The following is a 13,200-nucleotide window of genomic DNA, read 5'->3' as shown; positions in this document are numbered from 1 at the left end:
AGGGCTTCTATCCCTCTAACTATTTTCTTAGCATCAGGGCTTAATTGGAATAGGAGTTCTCCAAAACTCATTTTCGTACTTTTAAGGTGAAGAAAAGAAGTGATTTACTATAGAGTGTATTACACTCTTCTACCAAGAAGACTTCCGAACTCCTTATCAAAAACAGCCCGAAGCCGACGGAGAACCCTCTACAGCAGTCAAGCGTTGTATGCATGTACACTTGCCCCCACGAAGGATGTAACCTTCAATGTAAGTACATAGGTATGACGTCGACCAAGCTGACGAGGCGTTTGACATGCCATCTTCAATCTGGTGCCCCTAGGAATCACATGAGACAAGCCCATGACATTACTCTAACAAGAGAAATGTTGAACAAGAATACTTGCATAATAGACAAAACCCAAGATTCAAGAAGATTACAAATTCTTGAGGCAATTCACATAAGAATAGAGCGACCTACCATGAACACCCAAATCACGGAACTATTTACTCTACCCACCATGAGAGTAAGGACAAGACAAGAACATATCGATGCCAACACAGAAGACAATGTCCAACATAACAGGCCAATTACACTGGATTAATCTTTGTGTTTAGATAGGAGATGCCTCGTATGGGCCAATACGCCTTCTGCAGCCCCTATGTTTATCCCTTATGTATCCCCCCATGTTTTTCACCTTCATTGTATTATCACCTGACCTAATGCGGGTATAAAATCAACTAGTTTTGTAAGATCTGTTCACTTGAGAATGAACCATGGAGGTTCGAAACGTCGTGCAAATTATACAAATAAGTGTAATACACTCTATAGTAAATCACTTCTTTTCTTCACCTTAAAAGTACGAAAATGAGTTTTGGAGAACTCCTATTCCAATTAAGCCCTGATGCTAAGAAAATAGTTAGAGGGATAGAAGCCCTAAACCAGAAAATAATAAATACAGAATATGCGGTCATATTCAATGAAACATATATATATATATATATATATACACACACACACTATGGTCCTCGTCGTTGCCATAAGAACTACCAAAACTGGAAGATGGGCTGAATTATACTTGGCTGTCCAATAACTACCAATGTTCTCAATGTATGGAAAGAACTAAATATACCTTGCATACAAGATAGAATATTTGGAATCAATCATATGACGGGACTAAAGTTTCTGAGGGATAATACAAATAACATTGTATGATGTTAATTTGTATTGGCCGGTTGAACTGTTAGAACATATACTGTACGCAGTGGAACTAGTTATTCTAGATAATTCAAAGCACAGCCACTAGTATCAAATAATGATTCAGCACGAGGTACGTAAAGATGAAAGAGTACAGCTCTTCCCTCTATCTTTTCGTACACTCTGAGAGGCACAACGCTTGAGGACTTCCTATTAAAACTTCCTATTATAACAGTTAACATACAGCAGTTTTATGCCAAAAAAAACAAAACTCGGTTTTAAACTAAATCCCACAAGCGGGCGAGGGGAACCTAAGCAATGTGTCATTTAAACAAACGAGTGGGAATTTTGGTTGAAGGTGGAGAGGTGTGGCCTGTTACGGAAATGGTCTTTATATCTATATAACAATGACTGTTGTACAGTCATTGTTTACACTCTGTGTGTGTGTGTGTGTGTGTGTGTGTGTGTTTTGGGATGTGCGTGGGTATATGTGTTCTTACCTAATAGTTCTTACCCAATAGCAGTTGTGGGAAGTGAGAAATATCTCTTGAACTCGCCTCTCCTGTTTAAGGTAGCCTATTCCGTGCAAATCTGCTCACAGTTTTAGTTGATTATGTCATACAGTATTGACTTTTAAAGTTGTGTTTTGTTACCGCTTCAACTACGTCTTCTATCTATAAATCTCATCCATCCAATACACTCACATTGATGTATACTTTTGTATATCTCTGGGTGTCATCTGTTTATTCTGAGTTTCCAGTTTCCAGCTGTGATCCTCTCGTTCTGCTTCTCTTTAAATAATTTGTTGTTCTCCCCTTTGTCAATATGTTAGTATCTTATACGTCTGTATAATGTCTCCTCTAGTTCTACTCCCGTCTAACGCATTTGAAATTCAGTTGCTTATTAACCATAATCTCGAAGTTGTAGCTGCTTATCTCAGATATCAGTATTTTTAAAAGATCAAAGAAGGTATACATTTGGTAAGTGTTGTAAGGAGTAGATTTCAAACCGGCGTCACTTATCGGACTATACTAGTCCGACTCCAACATAGGCGCTACGGGTTCACCATAGCCCGTGCTACTTGGAACTTTTTGTTCCAGGTAGCGAATCTTAAACAACAACAACAACATTCAACATAGGCTGTGTATAATATTTTAATTGATTACTTGTTTGTGCTTCGAACACTGCTTTTGTATTTGTCTCTTGTTTTTAACAAGAGTTTTGTCATTCCTCACTTGAGAATGAACCATGTAGGTTAAAAACATTGTGTAATTTATATTAAGAATAATACATTATAGTTAGTTTTTGTTAATTTAGCCAACCTTAAACAAATATCACATTCGGAGATATCCTCTTCCCATTAAACCAAGATACAAGAGCATTAGTTAGTGGGATAGAAGTCTTAAACAGGAAACTAATCAACACGCAATATGCAGTCATATTCAATGAAACATATTTATCTATCTATATATCTATCTATCTATTTCTCTCTCTCTCTCTCTCTCTCTCTCTCTCTCTCTCTCTCTCTCTAGAGAGAGAGAGAGAGAGAGAGAGAGAGAGAGAGAGAGAGAGAGAAATTTTTAAGGAAATTCCTGTTTCAATTTTCCTCCGTGGTCTGATACTGTCACATTTTTAATCACGTGTTTATTTTCGTGATACACACACACACACATACATATATATATATATATATATATATATATATATATATATATATATATATATATATATATATATATATATATATATATATATATATATATATATAGATAGATAGATAGATAGATAGACAGTTTTGTGTTCGCTGATGGCAGTTTTTTATGCGCCCTTCCGGCGTGAGTTCCACTCTAAGGTCATCATATTTTTTCTGAGTCATGTAGCTACCATCCTTTATAACGATATTGCTCCTTCTTCCGCCCACACCATTCCCAGTATTTTACATTTGTCAGATTTAATTTGCAGTAGCCCTTTATTTGTTGGGACTAATATCCCGGTAATAATTTGTTTGACAGGATTAATCTCCAGGAATCATTTATGAGTTGGGATTAATCTCTAGTAGTCACTTATTTCCGGGGGGGGGGGGGTAGAAATAGCCTAAGCTACTCTCTCCCTTTGAGATGTATTTATTGCTTATCTCAATAAACATACTTGAACTTGAACTTGAACTTGTCACTTATTTTGGGGTGATTAATTTGCAGTTGACATTGTCGAATGTTTCCTGGAAAGCACGGAAGATGCATTCTGGTCAATCTTCTCTTCTGTTTGATAGCCGCTAAGTGGCCAAGGTCTATTTTGCCAAGTAGGAAGATATTTGTTCTTATATTCATCTTGCAAAACAAATTAATGAGATAAGTAAATTATATTGATATCATTAACTGCTATTTAATAGAGGCTTAATTTTACCTGCTTTAAGCAGAGTTATGGAATAATAGGCATATTTAAGTGTTGTTAATTTACTGAGTTAGTTTACCTCAAATAAAAAAACCATATCTAGTTTACCTCAAATAAAAAAGCCATATCATGATTATTAAAATAAAAAATTTGCTTTCTAATCTCTCATGTAGATAAAATATATCAATACCTATAAGAGAATACCTGTCACTTTTTTGTCCAAAGTTGGAGGCCACACGCTTGAGGCGAGCCTTACTCAAACTTATAGGGGAAATGGTCTTGGGCGCAGGACGGACATAGGCTGGTCGAGGTAGGCCTAAGTTAAATAATTTAAGAACTATTAGTAATTATTCACACCCCTCATCCGATTCCCACGGGTTCATTTCTGATCAAGTGTGAAATATTGATGGATATGACCGAAGAGTTTTTCGTCAACATAAAAAAATCCTTAAATCCATACAGTACTTTTATTGCTCCTTAATATTTTTTATGAAAGGGAAGAGGGGTTAAGGGAGGAGGGAATGTGGGAAGGGGAAGGAGTGGGAATGAGGGAGGGAGGTCGAAGGGAAGGGGAGATGGGGTGTGGAGGGAGGATGAGAGGATGGGCAGGAAGGACTAAGGGATGGAGGGGGGGGGGGGGGGTGAGTGGAGAAAAATGGGGGGCGACTATTGGAGGGGGAGGGGGGTCATGGGGAAGCCCACCGGGCTCCCCCCGGGTACCCCTCCTAGTAATATATAATGGGTACTAGACAGTAATGCCTGACCTCCATAACACTCCACAAATGCGGTTCCAAGGGCTGCAACTGACAATGGGTGTTAATTCTCGTCGGAGGCCTCCCACCACAAATGCCCTTGTCGACCCGTTTCATAAAGTATAACAACGCGTACGTGCTCTTCCCGCCACCGCTCCTGTGCCAGGTAAGTCCACTACGGGCTCACCATAGCCCGTGCTACTTGGAACTTGTTCCGAGTAGCTTAATCGATAACAACAACAATCTTCCCGCCTCCGGTGGTCTAACATTCAACACCAGTGAAGAGCAGAGGTGCCATAGGCACAATCAGAGAACACTGTATAAACATCAGAGTCCGCGGTTGTTCAACGTCCTCCCAGCGAGCATAAGACATATTGCCGGAACAACCGTGGACATCTTCAAAAGGAAACTAGATCTATTCCTCCAAGGAGTGCCGGACCAACCGGGCTGTGGTGGGTATGTGGGCCTGCGGGCCGCTCCAAGCAACAGCCTGGTGGACCAAACTCTCACAAGTCAAGCCTGGCCTCGGGCTGGGCTTGGGGAGTAGAAGAACTCCCAGAACCCCATCAACCAGGTATCAACCAGGCGAGTCAAGTGATGCTTCTTGGCCATGACCGGGTGTTAGGCCTAAGTTAAATGCTCTAAGAAATACTAGCAGTTATAACCACCCTATGTGATTTTTATCGAATCAGTTGTAAAATATACGGTGCGACTCCCGTAGAGTTTTTAATGATGAGGAGGAAAGATTAGAGGAGGGATGAGGGGCGTAGGGTGGGATGGGAATAAGGAGAGAGGCAGACTATCCTGAGCACTACTGGGTATCCCTCCCAGTCTATACTAAGAGAGAATGTCTATTTGTCTAAAGTTGGAGGCCAATTGCTTGGGGGACAGCCTCACCCAACGTTGCAGGGGGAATGGGGTGTGGTACGGGACGGGCATAGCCTGGTCGTGGTCGGCCTAAGTTAAATTCTTTAAGAAGCATCAGCCTGTTACCCACCCACGTGTGCGATTTCCATTAAGTCTGAAATTAAATCACAGATGTGTTTTCCATAGAGTTTACCACGCATTTTCATTATATATTCTAAAACGAATCTGGGTTATAGTGATGAAAATAGTGAATAGTGAAGATGGTTAGAGTGAAGCTGTAAGATGAAAAGAGAGGGGGACAGGGGGAAGATTAGGAGTGAAGGGCAGAGCGGGGAATAGGTACAGACCCTGTTTATATGTATATATAATAGTATAGCGCCCTAGTCTAGGCAACTCGGAGTCTGTATCCTCCTTGTCTGATTCAAAACACCTCACAATAACACTATCGTATCAGGTACAACTTGTACTTTATTGTATTTGTAAAATAAATTATTAATAAAATATGCAGTAATTAATTAGACACTTATACATATAGGTCCAGCGATTAGTTAATATGATTAATTATTAGGCTGGCGCATATTAATCTATTGTTATATTACACTTCTTTTAAAATTAATAAATCATTTAATGTGTTTTAATATGCATAATGTTCATTGTGTGGACAATTACATCAAATGGATATTGATTTAATTTATCGTCCCACCTCTTGTAATGAAAGAATAGATCTAGTAATCTATGCATCCTCAATGTCACTTTGCCTGGCACTTTCTGAAGTGTTGATATATTACTAGGCTATGATTATGTTAATCAAATTATTGTTATTGGAATTTTAGTCCCGGTAGTGCGGATGGGTTCGTTCTCGACTCACAGTCGAGAATTCCAGGTTCGAATCCCGGCCGGCACAGAAATGGTTGGGCGCTTTTCCTATCACCAAATGCCCCTGTCCACCAAGCAGTAAATAAGTACCCGGAAGTTAGTCAGCTTGTTGTGGAGTTGCATCCTGGAAAGGGTCAGTATATAAGCCTAACATATACAATATGTATAAACTGGCCAGCCCGTCCTCCAAACAAAGACCCAAAGTCCATTCCATGTGCCCGCTAAACCCCCTGTTTATGAATGAAAAGCGGTTTACACACGACTCACAACTGATTTCGTTCGAACACTTCCGGAACAAGTGCTTCACTGACGAATTTTGTTCGAACCACAACGCTACTTCACCCACGTACTATAAATACATATAATCGCCAACAGAACCTAAACACCTAACCTAAGCTATGCCTATATATGCACAATATGCTGATATATTATAATAATAATTTATATTTGAGAAAATTCCCGTTTTGAATGACAGCATGTTAAAATTTATGAATGCGTCTGTGGGGTCGACCGCTGGATGGAGTGAACTTGAGTCGAGGACGGGTTAAAGTGGCTGCCTGTCTCACGAAACAATGAATTATTATTATTAATTATTATTATTATTTGGGAGGGATTTACGATAGGTCTGATAACTTGTTCTCACTAACACGGAATTATTAGTTTAACACATGTTATGCAATCTTTAGAATGGTTTCGCATCTTGTCGCAGGGTTAGCAATGCTGATTATTTTATTATTGGTCATGTTGAAGTCAAGATGATATTTAATTGAATTCTTATTAGCATTTCAAGTTCAAGTTCAAGTATGTTTATTGAGACAAGAAAAAAATACATCTCAAAGGGATAGAGTAGCTTAGGCTATTTCTACCCCCATTTATTTGCATGTAAATCCGCTACAAGATAATTATGGCATTAGGCTTGCCTATACAAATTTCCTTAACATTCTTAAATATTGTATCTTAAGAGTGAGTCAAGGTTGACTTATTATTTAATTCGTATAGTGCATGTTCCATTAAGGTAGCTAATTAGTGTAAGCAAATGATGTAATTACATATACCTTAAGAAGCTGCTAATCTTTTTATTTACGTATTATGACTTTTGCATGTTGCGTGTGAGTTCGTGCATATTACTTATTTTGGAGCAACCATCAGTCCATTGCCTCTGTGTAGATAATAGTTATATTATATATCATATATGCCAGAGTCTGAGGCAACTGTTGACGATTCGAAATTTTCCAGTTTGCTGGTTTCGTCAAAGCTAATGCAGTGTTGCCAGATTGTTGACCCTCCCACCATTGTGTCTTATCTTTAGAACAACCAGGATGGAATTATATGTACAATATGTAACTAGAGATTGTAAATAATATTGTAAAGAATAGTTTGTATCTTCTGCACTTACCAATATATCCAGTGTTCATTTGTATAACTCTTATTAGAGAAAGACGTAGATTTGGCTCCGTGTTGTCTTCAAAGTAAGAGCTCCACAGGCTCTTGAAACTCAGTTGACTGTGTGATGTCCTAGTGTGTGGTTGGGTGACTGTCAGGGCTGCTGTTAGTTGGGTAAGTACCCTTTATAATCTCTGCTCGGGTTAAGTTTAATCTTTCGGACATGTTGCTAATGATTACGTGTTGATACAGTGCTGTGATTTTGTTGTGGAGGGATTTTCTCTTATAATAGATTTCTGAGTGCCAGGACTCGACCGTCATAGTTTAAAGGAACTGGTCGGCTCAGCTGTATATTATTGGGATATAAATTCTGTATATTCTGAGCCGAATATACATTCGGTTCAGAATGTATATTCTGAGTCGAATATATATGTGTACGAATGTATATTCGTACACATTATATATGCATATACGAATGTATATTCTGAGCCGAATATACATTCGGCTCAGAATGTATATTTATTGGGTGGGTTTTAATGTCAGTGCTATATTACGCCTTAAGGTGTCTTAAGGAGTAATATAGCATTGTCTAGAACAGTCATTTAGGAGCACAATGAATTAACTACTGCTAAATTCATCTTGCAGCACCTTTGGTATTATCAGGCCTACTCGGGAATATTGAGTGACTGGCACTTTGTAAGGTAAGTGTTGTAACTTATTAATTTATTATGCTAATGCCCAATCACTTGGGCTGGACGGTAGAGCGGCGGTCTCGCTTCATGCAGGTCGATGTTCAATCCCCCGACCGTCCAAGTGGTTGGGCACCATTCTTCCCTCCGTCCTATCCCAAATCCTTATCCTGACCCCTTCTAAGTGTTATATAGTCGTAATGACATTGCACTTTCCCCTGATAATTCCCTCCCTTCTAGTTCAATATACTGGACGTCAAATTTTAGTAGGTATTTCCGGCATCCAAATTTCTCGTGTACACAGATTGTATTATAGTGGGAGCTTGGCCATTTATTGGATTGCGGGAACACTTGTCGACAAGGAGCCATATTATCAGTAAGACATTACACTCCAACACTTCAAGAACCTGTCTTTGCGATTGCCGTCTTGTTTCGTACCTTTCCTGGCTTCAAGAGTCATTTTCTCGCCTATTAAGGCATCGTAGAAGGCCAGAGAACGTTTTACTTGTTACACGAAGGCAGAAAGTTGTAATACTTTGGAGAAATTAAAGTTTTAAGTTTTGAAAAGGTGGAAGAGGGTAGCCTAGCTATGATTTGTCCAAGATGGCGGCTGAAGTGTCGTCACTCTGAGAGACGTTTTGGCGCCGAGAAGGCTTGACTTCTCCACAGTTCACGCGGGGAGAAGTCAAGCCTTGACTGTCCTTAGCTTCATCGCTAAGGACAGTCCAGATCAGGAGGGATTGGTTTTGCAGTCTGAGGTAAGAACAGTGCAGTGAAACAGTCACGGTGTGAGTGACCTGTAATATTCTTATCCAGTAAAGCCAGTGCAGTAAGCATTGAAGTGAAAAGTTTGCAGTGATGTTTTGCGGTTGCAAGTTTGGGCAGTGCAGTGGCCCTGTGAGAGCAAAGACAGCTGCAGTAGCGGTGTGAGTAGTAACTTGATGTCAGTGATGTGCGGGACGGTAGCCTAGTGGAAGAGCTACACACTGCACTGACACAGGACTGCAGTTAGGACCTGGAGTTCTTATTAACTCACAGGTTTACCTGATGTCATCGGCAGGTAAATTGGATTTATAACTGGAGTTTAACTCGTGTGGTGAGAAAATGCCAGAGCCACTGTTAACTCCTCTCCCCACCTCCTGATTCCCTTAATGCACGGCTGCCAGAAAAAAGTATCTCTGCAGCTTTTCTTGAACATGAACATGAACAAAGGGACGAAGAGCGAAGCCTTCTGTGCCGACAGTTGCTGGAAGTGTTCATCGCGACACCAATTCCTCCTGAGAATAAGGAAGTTTCCAGCCCATCAGTGAGGACATTTGGGAGCCAGAAGGACTCGAAGCTATTCAGCTGATCGGCATCAGCCCCATTTTTGTAGCTAAGTAACTCTCTCTCTCCCTTCTTCTTGAGTTAGTATTCGTTCAGGAGAATGATTGTAGGATTTCATGCATTTCGATTTAAATTGTGTTTACATTTCCATGATTTATTTTCTTGTGATGCATTTCATAACATTAATATTTGATGGAATTTGAATTTGACTGCTAAAGCCAAATTCCTGTAGATTTTAGACGTGTATTTACCAGTTCTTTAAGTTCAATGTATTAACTTTAAAGAAGACATCCTTAATGGCTTTTGTGTTGAATGGCTGCTCGATTCATTACTTTTGTGTCACTGCCGAGTGCTTGCAGCGTGAGCAATTTTGAGTTTAAAAGAGCCACAAGCAGCCTAGCAGTATAGTACTGGAGTAGACAAAGAGCCTACTTCATTGAGTATTTTTAATTAAAATGAGTTTAACATATAAAATGTATTGTCTTTATTGTTTTCTTTATTGTTGCCATCGGAGGCGGCTAATTTATTGTGCACTTCATACTCATCATGTGAGCGGTAGTGAAAAGGATTTACAAGGGGCATTAAAGGTTTTAATCAAACCTCGGCGGAAATTTCATATCGATAATTATAATTGTGCACACCTTATAATTACATTAACATGTAGTAACTACACTGCAACTTCTATGTATTAACAATATATTATTATACATTGGAAATAGGGTTCTGTTGTTTGTGTATACATTAGACGTAGGACTCTTTGTGGTTTGTAGAGTTGTTTATGGTTTTCAGTAGCAGTCCATTCATTCACATAAATGTTATTTATCTATTAGGAAACGAAATATGGATACAGTGAAAGTATTTCAGAATTTAATTTTGGTTTTATTTCTAAATGGCAAAATTTGTACACTGTAAAATGTAATGTTCTAGTGTGTGACTGTCTTTGTTCACACACTTTACACTTCACTTTATCTAGATCCATATGCATGTGCTTATAGACTGTTCCAGCTGACAGCTAACTCACTATAAATTAATTGTGGCAATTTGTAAGGTCCTCAGAGCTGTGAGTTTGACAGTGACTTAGTGTACTGAAGTTGTAATTACTGTGAGTTATGTTGCAAACAGACTTTTTTTTATCATCACATTTAGGTACATTGCATTTGTGCAGCCACGCTAGACTATATGAAGGGGATTACTGTACAGTGTGTAAAAAAAACTAGCTACGTTATGCTAAAAATCCCGATCACATGGGATGGTTAGTCATACAGAGGCATGTGATAAATAGTCTGCACTGACAAACTCTGGTTACATTATGAGGATATCATAAACACAAGAGAGAATACTGTAGCAGTGATATTAAAAGTTCCCATCTCGCAGGAAGCTTAGAACACACTTTTTTTATTAATGCATTTAGGTACATCTGTATTTGTGCAGCTACCTTAGACTATATGAAGGAGAGTACAGTGTGTCAAAAAGCTAGCTACGTGCTGCTAAAAATCCCCATCACACAGGATGGTTAGTCATACAGACATGTGATAAGTAGTCTGCACTGGCAAACTCTGGGTGCATTATGAGGATATCATCAGCAACACAAGAGTGAATAAAAGTCCCCATCTCGCAGGATGGTTAGCCATACAGGGCCATATGTTCAGTAGCTTGCACTAGCAAGCTACTGAACAATACGACCCTGTGCGCGACAAACCGAACGCACTCTACGGGATAAACCACCCCATTTAACAAATCGAACGCAGTTGTTGTTCCTAGTTTGGAGATCAATAAACACAAAAATAAAAAAAAATATTAAGTTTAATGTTGGCATAAGTACGTTAAGGAACCCTATGTACGTGGAGTTGGCTGGGCACAGAAACATTATTAGTACCACATTCAAAATAAAAGAAAAAGTGCAGAGGAAATTTTAATTATATATTTTTTTAGACATACAAATATCACTATTTGTTTTAACTTTTTTTTATTGTATACAGCAATAAAAAGAATCCGATAGAAACTAACGTTAACGAAACTAATGCAATTTTGAACCCTATGGTCCTGAAGATATTATATAACACCTGTGTCAATAAAAATGCAGCCTTACAATACAGTTAACTTGGTATTTTTGACAACTAAAGCTACAAATGGTACAGAATAATCCGCTGCATTATTCACTTAAATTTTTAATCTGCAGGTCAACGCCTTCACACAAAATTTCTTTCCAAAATTGCGAACACACTGCATTTATGAAAAGCCTTAAGACATAATCAGCAGAGGATTTTGTAGAGTTAACTCATTTATGGCTTGTGAATGAGGCACGCCAGTGTTGTAGACTTAACCTAACGTTACCCTGAACAGGGCTGGGAAGGTTTACACACGTGTTGTTCCAGACATCTGTCGTAGCAACACTTGTCAGAGGTGTTGCTGCAGGAGGAGTCGTGGACGCAGGTTACTGGAGCCTGCGGGTAATACGTCCTTGGACAGTCTGGGCGCACCGGAGGACAGCACCCAACGCGAGCTGCAGACAAGGAATGTTGTACTTTTAATTTGGAAAATTGAAAACTATATATATAGAGAGAATAGGTGAACGAACACCTAAAATAAGAACTTCAAAAAGAGAGACCAGAAGAAGAATTTAAATGATTTGGAAAATAGTGTTGGAATATATACTGATTACATAGAATTTTCTAGCGTGGAAAACTTAAAAGTTGATCTCAAAATAATCTGTCACGGACCAAAACTCTTCAGACTTGTTCTGAATACAAAGCACCACCCACCTGGTCTAAACGTGGAAGTACGCACTGTGGAAGAGTCGCAACAGTAGAATGTATTCTCTGGAGTCCTACACCAGTACCTACAGCTGTCGGAGGCTCCCAAAACACCGTAGCTGGGAATTTCTCCAGAGTGTGGCCTGACACCGTAGATGGGTCGCTCTCTAGAGTTTGGCTTAATGCCGTTGATGGGTCTGCCGCCTATGTGGGAAGCCACTTGGAGACCTTGAGCAGAGTTGAAGACTGACTGGAGATAACTGCGGGGCCTGTGGAAATTTATATATATATATATATATATATATATATATATATATATATATATATATATATATATATATATATATATAGAAGGAGAGTAAACAGTGTATTCAGACGCTGCAGATTCTCTCTGAACACTTCTTGGGTATATTGTTCTATCGCCCCTACTTTTTATTATTTTATACATTTATAATTTATATAATTACATTGTGTTACGGCTTACAGAAAACACACAAATATAGCAATCATATATATAAATAATGATAATAATAATATAAATTTGCCTGCGAAGTTGACAATAACGTTATTTAAATAAAAAATTTAAATTAAAAAATATTCATAAATTGTTTTACATATATTATTGCGTTTTTGAGACTTATATTGACAAAACATCTATATCAATATAATTGAATGTCTTTGTCCGAGGTTGGAGGCCATAAGATTGGTGCTAGCCTCGCTCAGCTTCCCAAGATATATCATGTTTGTAACAGCCCACAATCTGTGTCGGCCCAAGTGAAATGGTTTAAGAAATTACGGTATTTATAGAGACCCCTATGCGATTTTCATGAAGTAAAATCTGAAATATTTGGTGTGTTTCCCATAGAGTTGATCGGGAATTACAGTGCTTCGTAATAATATATTTTCTGATGGGGGTGGGTGGGAGCGAGAGAAAGAAGGGGGGGGCCAGGGCGGGCAGAAGGTTGGTTGGGGAAAAAGAGACCCGG

At 38.9% G+C, this 13,200-nt stretch overlaps 1 protein-coding gene across 3 annotated transcripts in view; it reads left to right on the top strand.

Annotated features, from left to right (window-relative positions):
• Positions 1–7,570: 7,570 nt before the first annotated feature.
• Positions 7,571–13,200, top strand: part of LOC123745291 (short/branched chain specific acyl-CoA dehydrogenase, mitochondrial) — a 150,013-nt gene continuing 144,383 nt past the window's right edge. For all 3 annotated transcript variants that reach the window (XM_069300769.1, XM_069300771.1, XM_069300770.1), the window contains exons 1-2: positions 7,571–7,620; positions 8,092–8,147. The gene's annotated coding sequence lies outside the window, so the exon portion shown is untranslated. The remainder of the gene's footprint in view (positions 7,621–8,091; positions 8,148–13,200) is intronic.

This window comes from Procambarus clarkii, chromosome 44 (genome assembly GCF_040958095.1).
Source record: "Procambarus clarkii isolate CNS0578487 chromosome 44, FALCON_Pclarkii_2.0, whole genome shotgun sequence".
Taxonomy (NCBI): Eukaryota; Metazoa; Arthropoda; class Malacostraca; order Decapoda; family Cambaridae; genus Procambarus; species Procambarus clarkii.
The sequence above is the reverse complement of the archived record's forward strand: the minus strand, read 5'-3'. Positions and strand labels throughout refer to the sequence as shown.